This window comes from Solanum lycopersicum, chromosome 7 (genome assembly GCF_036512215.1).
Source record: "Solanum lycopersicum chromosome 7, SLM_r2.1".
In the NCBI taxonomy this organism is placed as follows: Eukaryota; Viridiplantae; Streptophyta; class Magnoliopsida; order Solanales; family Solanaceae; genus Solanum; species Solanum lycopersicum.
Genome location: NC_090806.1, coordinates 48,752,336 through 48,774,531, shown reverse-complemented (window position 1 = coordinate 48,774,531; position 22,196 = coordinate 48,752,336).

Below are 22,196 nucleotides of genomic sequence, written 5' to 3'. Positions count from 1 at the left end.
GTTTATTTTGAAATAAAATAGGGGCCCATATGGAGCCTTAGATGGTTGAATACATCCAACATTCAGCAACTCATTCAATTGTTTACGCAATTCAGCCAATTCCTTAGGAGCCATACGATAAGGAACTTGTGTAGGAGCAACCGTACGAAGCAGCAACTCAATTTTATGATTGTTATCCCTCCTTGGTTGTAAATTGTTTTGTAATTAAGGAGGCATAACATCAGCATATTCTTTGAGCAATTCGGCAACACAATGAGGCACTTCCATCTTAACATCAAGTTTTACTTCAACCAAGGCAGCAAGTATAGTGTCATCACCCTTCTTCAGCCCTTTGTCTATTGACATATCAGACCATAACATTTCCTTGTCTTTCTTCTTTGAAACTTTATTAATGTTGCCCAATGGATGAACTCCTTTACAAAATTGAGCATTGCTTCCATTCATAACCATCACTCCATCTAAGTGACGAAAAGGAACAAAGTGGAATTTTCCTAGAAAATCAATCCCAAGTATGATTTCAAATTCACCAAGCGGCATCACAATCAAATTATGTTTTCCCACCCAATTTTTAGTCGACATAGACACACCATAATCCATACCAACAATGGCCTGTGCCTTAGGATTGACTATTTTTACGTAGGAAGGGCTTTTAGACAATATCAGCCCCAATTTAGAAGCAATTTTCACATCTACAAACGTATGAGTGTCTCCTGTATAAACCATTGCCATCACACGATGTTCTTTCACTGTCATTTCTATATGAATTAGGAAGCATGAGGATTTGAAGTACTAGGCGCTTCTCCAACATTATTAACCCACGTAATATGGTAGAAGGACAATCACAATGGGTTTGCCATTGCATCCACAATTTCGTCATCTTCCTCCCTTTGATTCATATTTCCAGCAATCAAGGCATTTACTTTTTCCCTGTTTGGGCAAGATTTGTCCAAATGAGGACCGCCACAAGCCCAACAACCCTTAGAATTACCATGTTTGTTCTTTGGTTTGTCTTTTCCATCATTCATTTGTTCATTTCCTTTGTAATCTGTATAGTCCTTACGACTATGCTTTTTCCATTCCCCTTTCTCATCATTCTTTTTCTTAGTTTTTAAAGTAGAGGGAACATCCGTTAAAGGACGAGTTGTCCGGAAATGAACCAAAGAATCTGCAGGAGCAATTGCTCCAGGCAGATTTTTAACATTTTGCCTCCGAAATTCATTTTGAGCCCAGCCTTGCATACCCCAAATGAAGTTGTGTAACTTATCCTCATCAAACATGTTTGAAATGTATAACATCAGAGAGGTGAATTCTTTAATGTATTCCGTCAACGAACCTGTCGGCCTTAGCCTTTTCAACTTACCCCTTGCTAGCCAAGAGGCGTTGCTAGGAAGAAATTGATCGCGCATTTATTTGATAAACTTATCCCACATATCAATTCTCGGATGACCAGCACTTACATCATCTGCATTTCGAGTTCTCCACCAAAGTTTAGCATCACCCGTCAAGTACATTATGGTAATGTTTAACTTGTAAGAGTCAAGAACTCTTGCAGCAGTAAAATACAGTTTCATGTCCCAAATGAAATTTTCCTGTTATTTAGCACTTTTTGCACCACTAAAGGCTTTAGGCTTAGGAATTTTAGCCTTAGATGATTCAAAACGATTTGAACTCAATGTAGCAACAGCCCGACACAATACAACGATCTTTGCATGAAGGTTTTAATTCTCTTTCTGCGGTCCCTCAAGTTGTTGTGTAGTTGTGTTATGAAAATTCAATATTTCAGTGATGTGTTTATCAAAATTATGTCGATATACACCAAAATCCCCTGAACATTCTCAGCGTTAAGTCTTAAATCAATGACTTGTGTCAACATATCCACAAACGAAGGAACTCCTAGAGTATCACCTTTAAACCCAAAAAATGCTTCGATTTTTTGTGCCAGTTCCCATAGTTCTGTGTTCTTCACCATCGTTCAACCGTGCTCTTATACCAATTGAAAGTGGGTGGATTTATGTTTACCGAACACCACCCTAGGAAGTCTTACAAATGCCTGCAACACTCAGCCTATCTTAATCCCACAAATTTGACTAAGTATAGAAATACTTTAACAGCAAAGTTAAACAACAGACAAAACGTACAAGAACTTGTCCCAACCTTTATTAATCTTATATTTAATACAAAAGGAAGGCTTCAGAAATTTTCTAAGGCTAGAAACACAATCTATAGCTTTAAACAAAATTTCCACCCTTATAAAATTTCTGCACATGGAAGTTACATGCGGCAGTTACAAATGACACCTGTCCAACTCTTGTCTTGAGATATTCAAATTAAGTTTCGAACAACTATATTTCTAACTGATAGAATCTAATTCAAATTACATCTTTATCCACATGAAAAATAAATATTCTAAAACTTAGAATACTTCAGGATACATTCCAACACTTAGAATATTTAAGCCAGCTTGCAATACATATAATATTTTAGTTGCCCTCCAACACTTAGTTTTATTTCATCAATTCACCTGAAATGCCTTTGTTCTTGCCATCGTCAAGTCTTCACAGCTTTGCCTTGTCAAGCCAACACGCTGCCTTGCCGATGACTCTAGCCTGCACGTAAGCCTTGCATCTTGAAGTTTCCTTGCCAACACTCAAGCACCTTGAACCTGTATTACACTGTTTGACCCCATTCATATCAAGACCAATGCTCAAGTCCTTGACATGTCTGCACGTAGTTAGATTAAGTAGTTTACAGGTCTAACAAATATGTAGTAGGAAAACTTGACAAGTTTATAAGCATGCCAGGTATTCATTGGTATGTTGTAAGAAAAGTTATTAGGTATATAATTGGAACTGAAACTTGTGGTTTAATCATTAAAAAATATCATGTTGTACTTGAAGGCTTTTGTGATGTAGATTGGAATACATTATCAGGTGATTCATATTCTACCATATGTATGTTTTTACTTTAGGTAGTGGGGATGTTTGTTGCAAATAAAAAAACAAACCATAATTGCTAACTCTACCATGGATGCTGAACTAGATGCCTTATCTTCAACTACTGAGGAAGCGAATTGGTTAAGAGATTTTTTGTTTCAAATTCCTTATTTTTAAAAACTAATTCCACCTATTTTAATTCATTGTGATAGCACTGATACAATTGGTAGAGTTCAAAACCGTTATTCCGATAGTAAATCAAGACCTATAAGGAGGAAAATATCATATTTGACAAATGGTACCATTAATGTTAGTTATGTCAAATATTGTGATAATCTTGCAGATTCTCTTATGAAGGCCTTAAGAAGAAAAAAGGTCTTGATCACATGGAGGGGGAATGGATTGATGCCTACAAATGCCTGAGTCATATATGAGGAAACACAACGTGGGGACTGTAGATCCTATATCCAATTTCAAAGGGAAAAACTAATCATATGATGACTTATTGTGAAAAATGTACAATCCTATTATTCTCTCTCTATGATGTGAGTGCATTTTTTTCTGTAGTTTGTGAAGGCTGAGTTGATAAAACTCTTAATGAATATTTGTAGCCCGTATGGGTGGTGTGTTAATATTATAAGATCAATCTCGACAGATTTCACATATGTTATGTGTGGAAGTAGGTTGCTTCCTATGAGACTGGATCTTATCCTCAAATGCATTTACGAAACCGGGATAACAAATGGCCATATGTGGTGGTTATTAAAGCTCATGTCAACACCTTAATTATTGTGTATGAGCAGTAATATTTTATTTCCCTTAAGAAATCATAGTTTAGGTCTTAGACCACTACGATTCTGTGTAGAAGTTACTTTTTCATTAAGTGGAGGTTCAATGAGGAGTACACCTTCATTATACACAGTATTCTTCCTTCAACTGTTATACTCTCATATTAAAATGAGTCGGGGATTCTAAGGTTATTAGAATTTTTATATTAATATTTAACATATTAGATTGCTTTATTTTGGAGTTATAAGAATGATCGTTGGTAGGCATTTGTGTCTTAAACTACCAAATTAATCATGCTATTCATATTTATCTTGGTAGCCATTTAATGCCATTAATTTTTGCTTTATTGGATGAATTCATTGTAAGATAAAAATTTTCCAATAAACATTAGAATTGACAACTTCTACATCATCCATTAGCATTGGTTATCCATCACTTTATTTCATTCTTAATTCCTCCATTATTCTTTTTAACCTATATAACACATATAACTCCTAAGGTCATTTATATTCACTATTTACCACCCAATTATCTTCTTTTTCTTTACTAGGAAGACTTTATCAACTATAAATAGTGGTGGTATTTATTTGGTTTCGAACACACAACACAAAAGAAAAAAATATCGAGTGAAACACTTAGTCAAAAAGAGAGTTCTTATTAGTTTAAGGGAGGTGTTATTTTGTGGAGCTTTACATACAACTTTTCTTCAAAGTTTTTGAGTTATTTTTTGTGAATAAGTTGTTGTATCTTGGAGGGGACACGTCCAAAAGAATTACTTATGGAACGGTGAATACATTTGCTGTAATGGGCTTGAATCTTCTTAAAGAGTGAGATATCCATGCCTCATCCTTAAGAGATTTATTTTTCATTTCATTTTCAGTTGTAATCTGGTAAATTTTTTTTGTATATAAATTTTAAACTAACAAAACTCACGAGGAATATATTTTTGGGAAGTAAAAAAGACAAAGGATTACTAGACACAAAGAATCTAAACATACTATCTACAAGACTATCAAACAGAACTGTGTTTTGGTAACCAAAGAAATGATTTGGGCAAAGACAATATCAAATAATATATAGTGGAAATTTAGGAATTTCAAAATTCAGCACTCATTGAACCATCTATTGTCAATTCAAAACATGAAAATCAATCAAAGCTATGTTAGATCATTATCAATAACCATTTATACCCTTTCAGTCTCAATGTTTCTTATCACCAAATATTGTTGAATGCCTTGAATGTTGTTGTATTGGGCCCTTAATTATCTGTCAATTCTGTATTTTGGGTCCAAGCCTGTTAGGGCTTAGTTTAGCACTATATATAGACGCTATGGCAAACCCTATTCTGTAATTCTGTTCTTGCCTCTCCATAATAAAACTGCTCCCCCTCTTTCCGTGGACGTAGCCAATTTATTAGTGAATCACGTAAATCTGTTGTCTTGTTTTTCGCGTTTATATTTTCTCGTATTATATCAAATTCCGCATAAAAAATTCGTATCAGAGCCTCTCGGTTAATCTGTGTTCTTGAAGAATTCGAGATGTCTGCTTTGAACGTGAAAATCGACAAATTCATAGGGAGGAACTGTTTCAGTTTATGGCAGATCAAGATGCGGGCTTTGTTGAAATAGCAAGGCTTCTGGGCGCCGTTGTCAAAAGACAAGAACGCCGTCGTTACTCGTGAGATGGCGATTCTGGAGGAAAAGGCGCACTCGACGATCATGCTGTGTCTCGCGGATGACGTCATCACGGAGGTCTCGGATGAAGAGACTGCTGCTGGTCTGTGGTTGAAGCTGGAGAGTTTGCACATGACAAAATCTCTAACCAACAAGCTGCTTCTGAAACAACGTCTATTCGGTTTACGAATGGCTGAAGGTACACAACATAGGGAACATTTAGAGCCATTGAATACTTTGTTATTAGAATTGCGTAATATCGATGTGAAGATCGAGGATGAAGATGCTGCCCTGATTCTGTTAGTATCTCTCCCAATGTTGTTTGAGAATTTTGTTCAATCGTTCATTGTTGGGAAAGATACTGTGTCGCTGGAAGAAGTCAGATCGACCCTTCATAGTAGGGAATTACGGCATAAGGCTAACGACACAAGTACGGACATACAGCCTTCCGGTCTATTCACCATTAGCGGAAAGGGATGGAAAAACGGCGCAAAGAAAAATAAGCCGATGTCGAAGGGTGCAAAGCCGGATGATGTTTGTAATTACTGCAAGGAGAAGGGACATTGGAAATTTGATTGTCCAAAGAAGAAGAAGCAATCGGAAAAACAATCAGTTTCTGCTGCTGTTGCTGAAGAAGACATCAATTCTGAAGAAGACATTGCCCTGGTTGCGGATGAGCACACTCATCATTCAGATGTGTGGGTTCTCGATTCTGGGGCATCCTATCACATCTGTCCTAGGAGAGAGTGGTTCACGACATATGAGCAGGTAGACGGAGGCAGCATCTCGATGGCCAATAGTTCTGTCTGCAAGGTGGTTGGAACAGGCTCGATCAAGATAAGGACACATTAAGGTAGCTTCTGCACATTGAACGAGGTCAGGCACGTTCCATTGATAACAAAAAATCTTATATCTCTCAGTCTTTTGGACAGCAAGGGATTCAGCTGGTCGGGAAAAGATGGAGTCTTGCGGATCTGGAAGGATTCAAATCTGATTCTGAAAGGTTTCATGCGTGGTACTTTATATTTTCTACAAGGTTCCACGGTTACAGGTTCAGCCCATGTTGCATCGTCAGAAGTTCACCAGGAGGATATGACTAAGTTATGGCACATGAGACTTGGTCATATGGGTGAAAGAGGGATGCAAATTCTGTCAAAGGAGGATCTTCTTGCTGGTCATAAGGTTAAGAGCCTAGAGTTTTGTGAACATTGTGTCTTTGGAAAACTACATCGCAACAAGTTTCCAAAGGCCATTCACAGAACAAAAGACACACTTGATTATATCCATTCTGATTGCTGGGGTCCATGCCGTATTGAGTCTTTGGGAGGCTGCAGATTTTTTGTGTCCATTATTGATGACTACTCAAGGATGACTTGGGTGTACAAGATGAAGCATAAAAGTGAAGCTTTCCAGAAGTTCAAGGAGTTCAAAATTTTGATGGAAAATCAAATAGGGAAGAAGATCAAGAGGTTGCGAACTGATAATGGGCTAGAATTCTGCTGGTCTGTATTTGATCAATTCTGTAAGGATGAAGGGATTGCTCGACATCATACAGTCAGAAATACACCACAGCAGAACGTTGTAGCTGTGCGGATGAATCAAACACTTCTGGAGAGAGCACGGTGCATGCTCTCTAATGTTGGGCTAGATAGAAGATTCTGGGCAGAAGCGGTTAGTACAACTTGCTACTTGATTAACCGTGGACCACATACAGGCATACAGTGCAAGACACCTACGGAGATGTGGTCAGGGAAAGCTGCTGATTATTCAAATCTGAAAGCTTTTGGTTGTACGGCTTACTACCACGTCAGTGAAGGTAAGTTAGAACCAAGAGCTAAAAAAGGAGTATTTGTGGGCTACGGAGATGGAGTGAAAGGTTTCAGAATTTGGTCTCCAGCAGAAAAGAGGGTTATTATGAGCAGGAACGTTGTCTTTGATGAAAGTTCTCTTCTTAGAACCATTGTGAGGCCTACAACTACGTCAAAAACTGGGAGTCTTGATAAACAGGTGGAGTTTCAAGTCATTCAGAACGAGAGCGATTTGAAAGAACCTGAAGAGGAGGATCAAGAGCCACAGACAGAAACTGATATTCCAGAATCTATGCCATCAGATATCCATCGGAGTATAGCTCAAGATCAGCCAAGGAGGGTTGGAGTTCATCCACCTACGAGGTATGGTGTTTAGGACATGGTGGGTTATGCACTGCAGGTTGCTGAAGAGGTAGATACATCTGAGCCGTCTACTTACAAAGAAGCCATTTTAAGTCCTGATTCTGAAAAATGTTTTGCTGCTATGGGAGATTAGATGGAGTCCCTACACAAGAATCAGACATGGGATTTGGTCATATAGCCTTCGGGGAGAAAGATTATTACTTGCAAATGGGTTTTCATGAAGAAGGAAGGGATATCACAAACAGAAGGAGTCAAGTATAAAGCCAGGGTTGTTGCCAGAGGTTTCAACCAAAGAGAGGGAGTGGACTACAATGAGATCTTCTCACCAGTGGTCAGACATACTTCAATCCGAGTGTTACTAGCGATAGTTACACATCAGAATCTGGAGCTTGAACAACTTGATGTGAAGACAGCGTTTCTACATCGAGAGTTGGAGGATGAGATATACATGACTCAGCCAGATGGTTTCCAAGTTCCAGGGAAGGAAAATCACGTCTGCAAGTTGAAGAAGTCCTTATATGGACTTAAGCAGTCTCCAAGGCAGTGGTACAAAAGGTTTGACAGCTATATGGTGATGTTGGGCTATACTCGGAGCTCATATAATTGTTGTGTCTACTACAATAGGCTCAAGGATATTCATTCATCTATGTGGTTCTTTATGTAGATGATATGCTGATAGCTGCAAAGAAGAAGTATGACATTCAGAAGCTGAAGGGTTTACTTAGTGCTGAGTTTGAGATGAAGGATCTGGGAGCCGCTCGGAAGATTCTAGGGATGGAGATCATTAGAGACAGAGAGAGAAGGAAACTTTTCTTGTCACGGAGAAGCTACATTCAGATGGTCTTGGCGAGGTTCGGCATGTCTTCATCTAAGACTATTGATACCCCCAGTGCTGCCAATATCCATCTCACGGCCATGTTCGCTCCACAGTCAGAAGAAGAGAAGGAGTATATGTCACGAGTCCCTTATGCCAGTGGCGTAGGAAGTTTGATGTATGCTATGGTCTGTACAAGGCCAGATTTAGCACATGCAGTCAGTGTAGTGAGCAGATTCATGGGACAACCAGGGAAAGAACATTGGCAGGCTGTGAAGAGAATTTTCCGATACCTTAGAGGTACATCTGACGTTTGTCTCATTAAGGAGGTGATACTCAGTGCTTGGTTACTTGCTATTCTGATTCTGACTATGCTGGAGATGTTGACACAAGAAGATCGATGACTGGCTATGTGTTTACCCTTGGAGGATCTGTCGTCAGTTGTAAGGCAACTTTGCAACCTACAGTGACTTTGTCTACTACGGAAGCGGAGTACATGGCCTTGACAGAGGCTGCAAAAGAAGGGATTTGGCTGAAAGGGCTGGTTAGTGATCATGGTCTGCATGATGATCAGGCTACGGTGTATTGTGACAGTTTGAGCGCAATTTGTCTAGCCAAGGATAAAGTCCATCATGAGAGAACCAAGCATATTGACGTGAGGTATCATTTTCTGAGATGTGAGAAGAGAATCAAGGTGAAGAAAGTAGGAACTGCTGATAATCCTGCTGATATGTTCACAAAGCCGGTTCCACAGAGCAAGTTTCAACACTGTTTGGACTTGCTCAACATCAGAAGCTGTTAATTGCCCTGCGGGGCAATTCTGAGGAAGAGGGGGAGGCCTGGCACTATCATAGTGCGTCTGAAGAATCTGTTTGGAGAATTCAAGTCAAGGTGGAGATTTGTTGAATGCCTTGAATGTTGTTGTATTGGGCCCTTAATTATCTGTCAATTCTGTATTTTGGGTCCAAGCCTGTTAGGGCTTAGTTTAGCACTATATATAGACGCTATGGCAAACCCTATTCTGTAATTCTGTTCTTGCCTCTCCATAATAAAACTGCTCCCCCTCTTTTCGTGGACGTAGCCAATTTATTGGTGAATCACGTAAATATGTTGTCTTGTTTTTCGTGTTTATATTTTCTCGTATTATATCAAATTCCGCATAGCAAATATCCTTTCTTCCTCAATCTATTGATCAAACAATAGTCACATACCTTAATCTAAACCCATATATCTAGAAAGTTAGGATTAAACAAATTAAAGCTAAAGTATCTACTTTAAGTCTCTAATTTTAGGAATCAATATCAAACTTGATTGTTAAAATAATATTCCACTTCACGATTTTTTTTTGACCAACCCACAAAGATCAGAAGCCTGATTGAGTGTGTTATTATAAATCATAGAATAAAAATATAGAAAAGCATTAGATTGAGAAATCTAGGCCCAAATAAATTATTCATTTCTAGCACAGAACCTCAATCTCAATTACGCAATTACAGTTACAGTTCTATAAATTTAAAGAAAGAAAATGAACAAGAGAATAACATATTACAGTAATAAGAACATAATATTCAAACTCAAATGCGAATTGTGAGGAAACTTTCAAGTCTAAACCCAAATTGAAGTCTACAATTTTTTCTCTACACTAAGAAAAGAAGATGAATGTTTCTCTCTAGGATTGTTACATACAAGATATATATAAGATCAATATTTGAAAATTGACAGCTATTGAGTGCAAAAAGGTATTTTAGGTTGAATTTGGTAAATTCTCAATATGTCTAGGTTCAACACATCTATTCTTCAATGTCGCAACAACTAACTTACACGATTACGATGAGTAGTGTCATTGGGTCATGCGGTCGTGACCTTTGACCATGTGATTCTGAGATATAAATTTCTCGGGCAACATAATCTTAACATCTTCCTCACACAGTTGCGAAGAGAAAATTTCTTATAGTTCCACTTCCTCTCAATTGACATTTTCTTACTTCAATATCACCCGGTTTCTTCAACTATCTTCTCAATCAACATCCCATTTATTTTCGTGCAAAAATAACGAAAACAACAGGAAAAGTACCAATTAGAAACTAAAGAAAGTCAAATACCAATAAAAATAGTCTGAAATGAGTGGAACTCTACTAATTATATGAACATCCCGGAATTAGAAACTTTTCTTTTCCTCAAGTGAAGAAAATAAAAAACAGAAGAGGGTCTTTATATCAACACACACAAGAAATATATTTCACCTTTTTCAACCAAGAAGAAAGTAAATTAGATTAGTTGATACTAACAAATAGTCCACATGTAAAAATTTAACAAAATATCTCCCCTCATTCTCATTGCACATTTCAATGAACCAAGAAGCATTAAGTGACAACAACTAAAACTCAAGAAGTGACTCAACTCATTTGTTGATTTTCGTGCTTACCTGACTTAATTAAAAGATTTCAAAATCACCACTTTATCAACTTGCATGCACTCATAAGGAATGAAATGTCCCAACAAACTCAAAAAGTATTTCGAAGACAAGCCAAAAAGACGCAAATTCTCATAAGAAAACATCTCATGACACTAAGGTCACACCATAGGATTATCTATATATTTGATCAACATTGACTAAACTTCATTCAATAAAAGATCTCAAATTAGTTTGTTACTCTTTTAATGTTGGCTTGCAAAATATTAGGATCATTTATATACAAGTGATTACACGCTCCTTCAATATAATAAAACAACAGGTCATTCACCAACTTTTCCACTATTCATCATTTTAAAAATTACTGGGCACTTCACGCATTATTTTCTTCTTTTTATTTCTTATTTTTACTCTAGAGGCCCCACATTCCACCATTTTTAACCTGGACCCATATCTCTTGATTCACTTTCTTTATTTCTTTTGAAAAACTTTTTTATTATTAAGAACTTCCCCCCCCCCCCCATTTGAATTTTTTTATGAAGACATCATGTGGAAAGAATCCAATCTATGAATTTTTCATAACAGCCCCAACCTAAACTTTTCTATTTAGCTTTAAGAATTTTTATGGTTAAGGGGGGGGGGGATTCAAAAGAAGGTTATTTTTTTAAAAAAAGGAGAAGGTTTTAAACGTGGTTGTCAATAAAAAGAATTAGGCTCAAAGGGGACAACTAAGAATATATTTAGTGCAAAGATGGAATTTTTAGCCCAAGTGGACTTTAAAACATCTAATAAATCCTAAGGGCATTTCTCTCACCAAACATAATCAAGACCAACATTTCAACATCAATTGGGCATGTTCTATGTACAAAGTAAATCACATGGCATTACACCACTATTCATCACAGATGGTATGCAAATAAATTTATATAGCTCAAATTCTTACTTCCTTTTAAATACAAGTAACATCAAATAGTTAAACGTACAAAGAATCAAAACTCATAAAATGAAAAGTAAGAGTAGTCACAAAATCATTAACAACATGCTTAATTTATAAAAACTACAAGGATATGTTTGACACTTTTCACATGCAAGACTATGTTCTTCGTTCCAACCAAGCCACAAACTCCCATAGGACGATTATTTTTCGCTTAATAAAGTATCCAAGCAATCAATCATTGGCAAAACACATGCATCTATTTGGGGTCGGCTACTGAGAATACAACACATCCACAACTTATCAGCCAATTATAAGCATTCGTTAATTTTTCCCTCTAAAATTATTCACTTTATCCATCACAGATCATCGTCAATCCATATCATATAATAAAAAAACAAAGAATTTTCAAAAGAAACAAAATAAAACAAACCAACCCAACATAATAAATCAAATATCCAAATGGGAGAATATCATCCATAAATCAAATTAAACAATCCCGACATGGAAACATCATCAAAAAATCAATACAAGTCAAATAAGGGCATGATCTAATGAAAAAACAATCTAAAAAAAGTTAGACTAGGAAGGCACCCCCGAACTAAAACATGTAGTTGTGTCCTCACAGTACTTCAATAAAAAAAGAGATTGTGAGTGACTCCTTGCAAAGATCATCACACATGGGAGAAGCTATCCGTATCTGAAAGGACATCATCATAAGACTTATCACCTGAGCCACAAACTTCTAGAGTGTAGTCATTATCCTATTCAAAAACTTCTTGTTCTTATTTTTTATTCCTTAATGTTTTTATGGGTCCTCTTAATTTTTTCCATGCAGTTCTTTAGAATCTGTCAATCATGCACTATGATGGAAACAGTATAATTTTTTCCACGCAGGTCTACAATTGAATCATACTATCCATAACTGCATCTGTCCTTATAAGTTGACTAGTATCTGTACCAATTAAGATGGAGGAGTGATAGAGGTTGAACTTGATGAATCAGCTCCCTAAATTAATGTGTAAAACAATAAATCATGCACATCACTTTTTATCTTATTTGGAACATGCCTTAAACCCTTCTTTTTAAGTGGGTTGATTTAGACATTGGGACTCCTTATGTTATCTCTTTCATGTTTTTCCACCTCATAGTCAGACATAGATAGGTATTCAAAGAAAGATAAGGAAGATTCTTGTACCTTCAAATAATAAACTATTGTTTGTGTCTTGCAATGATCCACCCACAATTAATAGGAATCCATCCATGATTGGACAAATCAAAAGTTCCCTATCAAGAGACACATAGGTCTTATACATTGAAGTAATCACCCTATTAAAAGTGATGAAGACCCAAGTTTTATCATAATCTTTGAGTTTTGAGGAATCGATCAACTAGTTGTTCTCAATACATTCAGGCATATGGCGAGCATTCAAATGTCTCGCGAACAACTCTTGTCCCGCTTCCCTTGCCATTATCATGTGAATATAATTATTAACATCAAGAAGACCATCGTAATTAGTGGTCATCCTGAAATCAAAAAGAACTTAATTGCGTCAAACCGTAACTATCAATTCACTAGAGAAATTAGTTACGGCAATATTGGCATATAACTCTAGAACCACCACGTGGTTAGACATAATAGGCTTATCAAAAGAACACATCTATCCACTGGCCTCTTATCGCCCATTGAAGTCCGTCATGGTCATCGAATTGATGGAATTTAGAGGACACTAGACTCTCATGATCAAAAATTTCATCTCCCATGATATTTTCTTCCATTTGTGCCACCCCTTAGTTGACGTCGTCATCCATGATTTTGCAAAAAAAAATACATATTCAAGATAAAAACATGTCAAATGAATGAAAAGGGACATAAATCAATATATCATTAAGAATGGAGGCCAATGAAATGAGTGAAAAAAAAAGAATGAAGTGAATGAAGGTGAAATTACAATTTTTGACAGTTTTCACTATCAAGCACACGACTCATCGCAATCAGACTCTCCTTTTCAAGTCAATGCGATTGTAGGTTTTGATATCACAATAATTGATTTTCAAAATGTAATACATTGTGATCATTAGAGAGATATCGTGATAGTAGGATGAGACTTAATTATCATGGAATGAAACATCACGATCGCGTAGAACACTTCAGCATACAAAATATTTTTCATTTCGGCATTGAATCATGCCAATTTCAACTCTCAAATTCATCGTTATTCAGTTAATACCTATTAAAAACATTAAACTACAACACTTCTCTACACATTAAAGTTATCAACACCAATCACGATAAAAAAAAGTAAGGGTGATAATACACCCTTTTGCAAATAACTCACCAATTTCAACAAAACATGAAGAAAGGGATAAGAAGGCATACCTTAAGTGAAAAAAAAAAGTTGAAGGCAATTCATTGCGCAGAATTGATTTTATATAAGAGAATTTTTGGACTTTTTTTTTGGTGTTTATGGGACACTAAAATGAATTTCAAAACTATTGCCTTTTTGATAACGTGAGTCTTCATTGTCTTAACACCTCTCCTCACAATCATGACATAAAGTTTTTTTACCTTTCATGAATGCAACACTGGTTACTTGTGATCGCAGTTAGATGCTCTTGAAATCGTGATGAGTAACACGGTGTTAGACATTCTAAAGTTATTTTTTCAGGTTGGATTATGGCATAGCAAACATGGAGATCCACCAAATATTTTAGGTGCACCTAAGCATCCAAAAGTTTGTCAACTCTTATTTTAAAGGTGTTTCACTCCAAATTTCAATTCCAATCAACTTTATACATTCAAACGTATGTAAACACACCCACCAACTGTGAGATAATGAGGGCTAGTTAAAAAAATTAAATCTAAACTACATTTCACAAATGATAAATTCTATTAATTTGGATATCGATCCATTGCCTCTGATCAAGCGCACAATTTAAACACCGTACATTTATCACCCTTTGTGTTTCCATTTTCCGGAAATGAACATCCTACTCTATTTTCCATCAAACCACATTTCAGATTCTTTGTTAGGATTGATAGAGTCACTAGAACACCTCAGCATTGTTTTTCATTATTGTTGGCCCTCAATCAATTGACACTGTTGAATCCATGAACTAAAGTTGCCATAAGTGATTATTTTTGTTCTTTTGTGCGACTTTAGTATCACCAATTTTGTTACAGCTTCTTCGATTGTTATTTATTGGATTTGTTGCAAAGGTTCAAGATATCGTATATGTCTGCTACCGTTTCTTTTGTTGTTTCAGCATTAGCTTTCAAAGTAGAGATCTTAAACTCGAGTGGTACTATCTCACAGCTGGTATGTAGGTGCAACGAATGAAACTCATCTTCTCTACTTTTGAATATTGGATAAGGATCAATGTCTATCTCATATCCTGTTCCCACCATGATCCTAAGAGTTGATTATTCAAACTTGAAATTTACCACCTCATGCCCCTCAGTGAAGTTAATTTGAGAGGTTTTTCCTTTTCAAAGGAGAATTGGAGTAGTTCCTTTTTAATCCAATTAATAATACATCTACTACCTAAAGAAAAAAAATTGTGTTATCAGACAACTTATCAAAATTTAGAGAGAAATAAGTTAACTAGAAATTCCTAAATCAATTAATTATTTCAAATTGCTTCTTGGTAATTGTGCCCATTTTCTATAACACTCAAATTACCTTCAAAACAAGTTCTAAGAGTAAAAAGTTATCATCAATAAAAATACCCAACTAAGAGTTACGGTCAAATCATAAAATAAACAATTTGTTAACAACGGAAAACACAAAGGATAAATAAATATTGGTTTGAATCTGAACATCCAATCGACAAGATTATCAAACAGAATTTCATTTTGCTAAGAAAATAAAGGATTTGGGTAAAATATGAAGCGGGGAATAATTGAGAATAGGATATTAGAACTCAACACTTATTAAAAAATCCATTGTCATCTCAACACATGAAAATCAATATAAGGTTGACTAGATCATTATCAATTAACACTTATCTTCTTTATGTCTTAAAGTGTTTTATCATGAAATCTCACAAGGGTTCAACTATGTTTACCAACAACAAGTCGAATACTTAAATTTGAATCCCTATTTCATGAGTTAAATAAAGTAAATCCAAATTATATTCTTGTCTAAACTTTAGGAATCAAAGTCAAATGTGACTATTAATTATCCACTTAAGGAATTCTAATTTGAGAAATCTACAAAACCGGAAGCTAGATTCAAGAATGCACTCTCAAATAATATATTAAATGAAAATTACATTAACTCTTATCATGAAAGTGTGCTATAAAAATATTAGAGTGAGCCAACAAAAACCAAATGAGTTGTCAATTTGTAGCACCACACACAAATCCGAATTTTACAATTTCACCCATATTTCTAGAAATTTAATGAAATCAAATAAAGAAATAAATAAGAGATATTTCATATAAGAACACAATCCTCAAAGACAAATGCGAATTGTGAGGATACTTTTAAGTCTCAGCCCTAATTTCAATCTACAACTACTTTTCTCATCTAAGCTAAGAAGATGAAACTCGCTCAGTAGGAGTGTTGTGTACATTATGGATACATAATTGATAGTTGAACAATTGTTGTTGGTGTCTGTGAAAATATATTTTAGGATCAATTTGGTGAAAATCCTAACTTCCTAGGTTCTAGGCATTTGTTGTTCGCGGTTGCGAAAACTAACTCACGCGGTTGTGAGGAGTAGTGTCGCTAGGACATGGTGTCGTGAACTCTAACTACAAAATCGCGAGATTTGAACTTTGTGACTCGCAATCATGACATTTAATTCACATGGTTGTGATTACCAAACATCTGGCAGTTCCACTTTCATCTAATTGGCGTTTTCTCACTCCAATTCTACTTAATTTCATCAACCATATTCTTAATCAACTCTTCATCTCATTTCCCTACAAGTATTATAAAAACCACATTAAAATCACCAATTCTAAACTATAAAAAGTCATAGTAACTTTTAACAGAGACATATATGAGTGAAAATTAACCATGAATCACTCACTCCCTTTTTTAACCTTTATGTTATTATGGGTCCTTCTCATCCTGATCCTCCTATAACATTAGTGTATGAGGCTTGGTTTTAAGAGTTTGTGAGGTACCTCATAGTCATTGGAGAAGGCTTCACTTAGTCTTGACTATGTCTTTCTACTATTCTAGAATTGTCGACATTTAGACTTGTTCATTTACAAAAACCTATATGTTTACCCATGCCCGATCAACAAGATCGTGGGTGTAAATCCAAATCAAAAAGAGAGTCTCTAATAGATTTAGAAGAATTTTCTTTATTTCCTCTCTTGAATAATTTTACTTTTGACTACACTTGCCAATAAGTTTAATATTTCTCGTTATATTATGTCCAAGGTAATGGCTATGAATTTTTTCATGCTTATTCTCCATATATGTTCTTGTATAGCTGCATAAAATCTTTAATCATTTCAATTACGCTTTAAAAATTATTGTTAATATCTTGCTAGATCTTTCCATTTGTTCTTTTAAGTGCTAAATTATTTTTTCAAAGAGTTTTAATTATGTCAATAATTCTCGACAATACATTGTTCCATTGCACTTAATCTCTATCATGTTTTTCCTGCAAGACTTTATTAATATTTCTTAATGCAATCTAAATTCTAAATGAATAGATGAGATCATTTAATTGGTAGTTGGTTCATTCTTTACGTTATTGATAGTGAGATTAATACTAAGATTTCTCCACTCTTTACTACCTTTACTTGCTAGATTAATATTAAAAATAATGGAAGTTTTGTTAAATAATTTAGGGAGTAAGGTCTGAAATAAAACCGAACATTGACTTAAGTTGACGTTACGATACCGAAATTGAATAAATTTTTATATGAACTTAAAAAATTACATAAACATAAGAATATCAACAACACCATTTTTTCATGAAAAGCTACAATACCTTTTACATATTTTTATTTGCAAAAACATAATAGTGTCACGCCCGAGCTACCTCCGAGATGCGGACACGGGACCTAGGGCTACAAGTGATCCCAAGCTAACAATGCTTGTGTGATCACGAGCATAGTAGAGAAAATAAACTAGTGCGAAATCTTAATCATAACTAAAATGAAAAGATTGGGAATACCCGATATGTGAAAAGATATGACTCTAATACAGAGATGATATTAACACAATACTTAGATGAATATATGTTTGAAAACACTAACTCAGTAGAAATACAGGGATAATCCCTAGATAAGTCTAGCACAAATGAAACTAAAGGACTAAAACTACTAGAAAGAAACCATGGTTGTTATCCTTTAAGAATAAGGACTTACCACTGATTCGTCTCAACAAGAGATCGACAATCGAAGTGTGATCTGGATCCTAAGAACCTAAAATTATAACAGGAGAAGATAAAGCACACGTATGCATCAGTACTTGAAAGGTACATGTAAGATAGAGCAAAGCTTAAATAGTACATAATTGAACAGAGAAATAAAGCAATGATATAATCTAAATAGGATGTAGATTCTGAATGTAGTGACACATTATAACATGCTAAGACTGAATATTTGATATACTAATAAATGATCAAGGTAACGGAACCTAAGTAGACTGTGGGAGTTATTCATAACCTATAACAAAACAACATGAGCTAAATGTATTGTTGTATGTAAACACTCCATAAATAGATCCTACTATACCCATCCCAATGTATAAACGCATGCTACAATGATCACTAAATTGATGCTCAAATAGGGGACTTACAACCTACTTGGCTAGTAGTTCTTAGATTATTTGGGTACGCTGAACTCTAGTTCAACTTGGCATTGTGTTAATCCCAATGAATTAAGTAGTTAAATGATTCTGACTGAGTGTGTATAATCACAGGATAACGCAAACAAAATATGTAAAGTTAGAATGCAACAATTAATCTAATAATGATGCATTAATAACATAGAAATTTATAATTGAATAACAGAAATATCTGATGTAGCATATCTAATTCAAGAACTAAAGAAAATACATAGCTAGGGTTCTGAAAAATTCATGCAATAAACTGAGCATCAATGTATTAATTTTATTGCATCATTCTTATAGCTAAAACCGAATAATTCTAAAATTTAAGAAACGTGAAGTCTAGTCATGAAATTGCAATCATTAATTGATTGAAAACTACGGATCTAATGGGTAAAGGAACCCACTAGTAAAATAACACATACATGGTTATGAATTCCTTGGAGATATATTTAGATTACGGGGCTGGAACTGATGGAACCTTATTGCGTTCTTGAACTAGGGTTTTTACCTTTTTCTCATCGCTTTCTTTTAATTTTCTAATTTTTGATCAATCATTTTACATAGGTAACCTTAATATGTTTCTAGGTTTGAAATGACAAAAATCTCATCATTCAGGATTTAACAATGTATCTTAGGGGTTAAATGAACAAGGAAAATTTCAAGAGACCCTCGAAATAATTATTGTTTAAGCAATCGAAAGATTGGATTGACTGGCTGTCGTTCAAATGAAGATCCGTCCTTGGGTACGTCATTTGAGTATGCTCGATAAGACTACAATAAAATGGTCATAACTATTTACTTGGATGTTGGATTTTTGAAATCTAGCGGTGTTGGAAAGAGGATTTTATTATCTATCATATTATGTGTCATTGGATAACTATTTCATTTTGTTCTAAGAGTTATGACCAATTAAAGTTGACCTAATTTGCAATTTCCCTCAAACAAACTTTTAACCTTCACCTTATATTAGATGTAAGGACTGTAGATCTAACGACAATTTGTATTAGTCATCCGTAGTTCATGCATGAGGCTAGGTAACTGAATCATCAAACCACAGATACAGACAACCGAGCATTGTCTGACTTACGGATCGTAGGTCTGTCCGTGGGTCGATACTTAGTCGATTTTCTTAGCTGAGTTTTATAATGGGCTATAGTAGTTAACAACGGACCCATAGTACGGCCCATAGATCAGACTAGAATCTGTAGATGGTGACTGTAAATTTCACTTGAAATTAAAAAAATATTATCTATAGTCTATTTTTGATACGGGATGTTACATTATATCATCCTTGAAAACATTCATCCCTAGATGATGTCTAAAAAATACAATATAGAGGGAATGATCTGCAATCCCTACCACTAAAAAACGAGAACTGTGTTTTGGATTAAATTGAGTTCCTAGAACATGCAATTACTCTTAAAAGGAAAGTACAAATTGAGGGAACTTGATTTTAAGGCTAAATTCACGCATGAATGATTGAATTCATTAAGAGGAATTATTACCTTATGCTAGAGTGGAATCGGAATAAACAAGGTGACAATACATTGCCTTCATGATTACTTGTATTTCCCAGGTAGATTTATCTATAGAGTCACTACTCCCCGAAACATTGAGTAAAGCAACTTCTTTGTTCCTTAACCTTCTAAGCAGATGATAAATAATATCAATTGATATATCCTCATAAGAATGGCAATACGAATGATGGATATCCCACACACTTTTTCAATAGTTAAATGTGAAAAAATGGATGCACCGTGGAACTCTAGCTCTCTTCTCTATACATCTTCATATGATTTATTCTGATGACTTTGGGTTATCTTAAGTCTATCTTTATCAAACTTGCTTCACCTACTTAAACCTAACCAACAAGAGATCTACATCTACGCTTATACAGTGCCTCAGATGGGAATATTTGAATGTTTGAATGGTTGCTATTGTTGTCGATGAATTCAATAATGGTAATGTAAGCATCCCAACAACCCTTAAAACAGCGTATCAAGACCCTTCTAAAATGACTTCCAAAAATTATAGGTAAAATGAGGAACTCTATCTGCGATGATAGAAAAATAAACCACATGCAGCCTGACAATTTCATAAATGTAAAGCTTTGAATAGTCTTCCGCCGAATCTATTGTCTTTATTTCAAAAAAGCGAGAAGTCTTAATCATCCTATCAACTATACTCCAAATAGAGTCATGTTATGTGTGGGTATGAGGTAACCCTACGATGAAATCCATATTGATCACTCCCCACTTCCAAGTAGGAATGTCGATCTCTTGAGTCATAGCAGTGGTTTTTGATGTTCAACCCTGACTTGCTGTCTATAAGGGCACTTAGTCACAAAATCTGCTACATCTCTCTTCTTGCCATCCAACAATATACTTCTCGCATATCGTGCTACATCTTATTTGCACATAGATTAATCTATTATCTGGAGGTATGGGCTTCTGCAAGAATATGTTGTCTCAACTCTCCCACATAAGGAACACACAATATACCCTAGTAGCGAAGTACGCCATCTCCTCCTTGGGAGAAAACATCCCCTCTCTGATTATGGACTGCAGCCTTTTGTTCAAGTAGGATTGGATCACTGTCTTGCTTTTCCCTAACCTCATCTACAAAAGAAGATTTTGCCCCATTCAGTGCAGTTACACAACTGTCTCATATGCTCATAAGGTGAACTCCCAAGCACGCAAACGTGTGAACATCCTTGTCCTGTTCATTCCTTTCTTCATCAAGATGGTCTACACTACCCATATATAATTTTCTTAGAGTATCTATTAGTACAATGGCCTTACCAGGATGATAATACACACTCATATCATAATCCTTAAGGAACTCAAATCATCTCTTCTAGCGATGATTCAACTCTTTATGGATAAATACATATTGAAGGCTCCTATGGTCACTGAACACATCTACATAAACACCATACAACTAGTGTCATTAGATCTTGACTGCAAACACCAATGCTGCAAGCTTGAGGTCATGAGTTTGATAGTTCTTGTCATGCATTTTATGCTGTCTAGAAGAATAATTTATATCTTTATCTCGCTGCATCAATACACAACCTAGGCCAACCCTTTATCTATAGCAGTAGATCTCATAACCATCTTAACCCTCTAGTAAAGTCAAGACATGACCTCGATTAAGTCTAATTTTTAATTCTTCAATCCTTTTCTCACAATAATCTATTCATTGCAAGTTGACCATCTTTTCAGTCAATATAGTCAATGGTGATGCAATTGATGAAAATCATTCCACGAACATTCTTTATGACCTTCTTGGCCTAATAAACTTCTAATATTTGCAGCAAAGGTAGATTTCGACCATTTTCACTACTTTTATCTTCTACGAATCCACTTAGATCCCCTCTATAGATATAATGTGATGATGGAGAGCAACAGATTGCAACCACAACTCATATTTCGTTACAGTAGAGAACAACTTGCAATCGTTGAGATTCTCTAGAATAAGTCATAAATTAGTTGCATGTTCTTCCTCATTCCTAGAGTAAATGAGGATATCATCTATAAAGACAATAACAAACAAGTCCTAGTACTGTCTGCACACTTTGTTTATCAAACCCATGAAAGGTGCAGGAGCATTAATTAGTCTAAATGACATAATTAAGAATTTATAATGACCATACCGAGTTTTGAA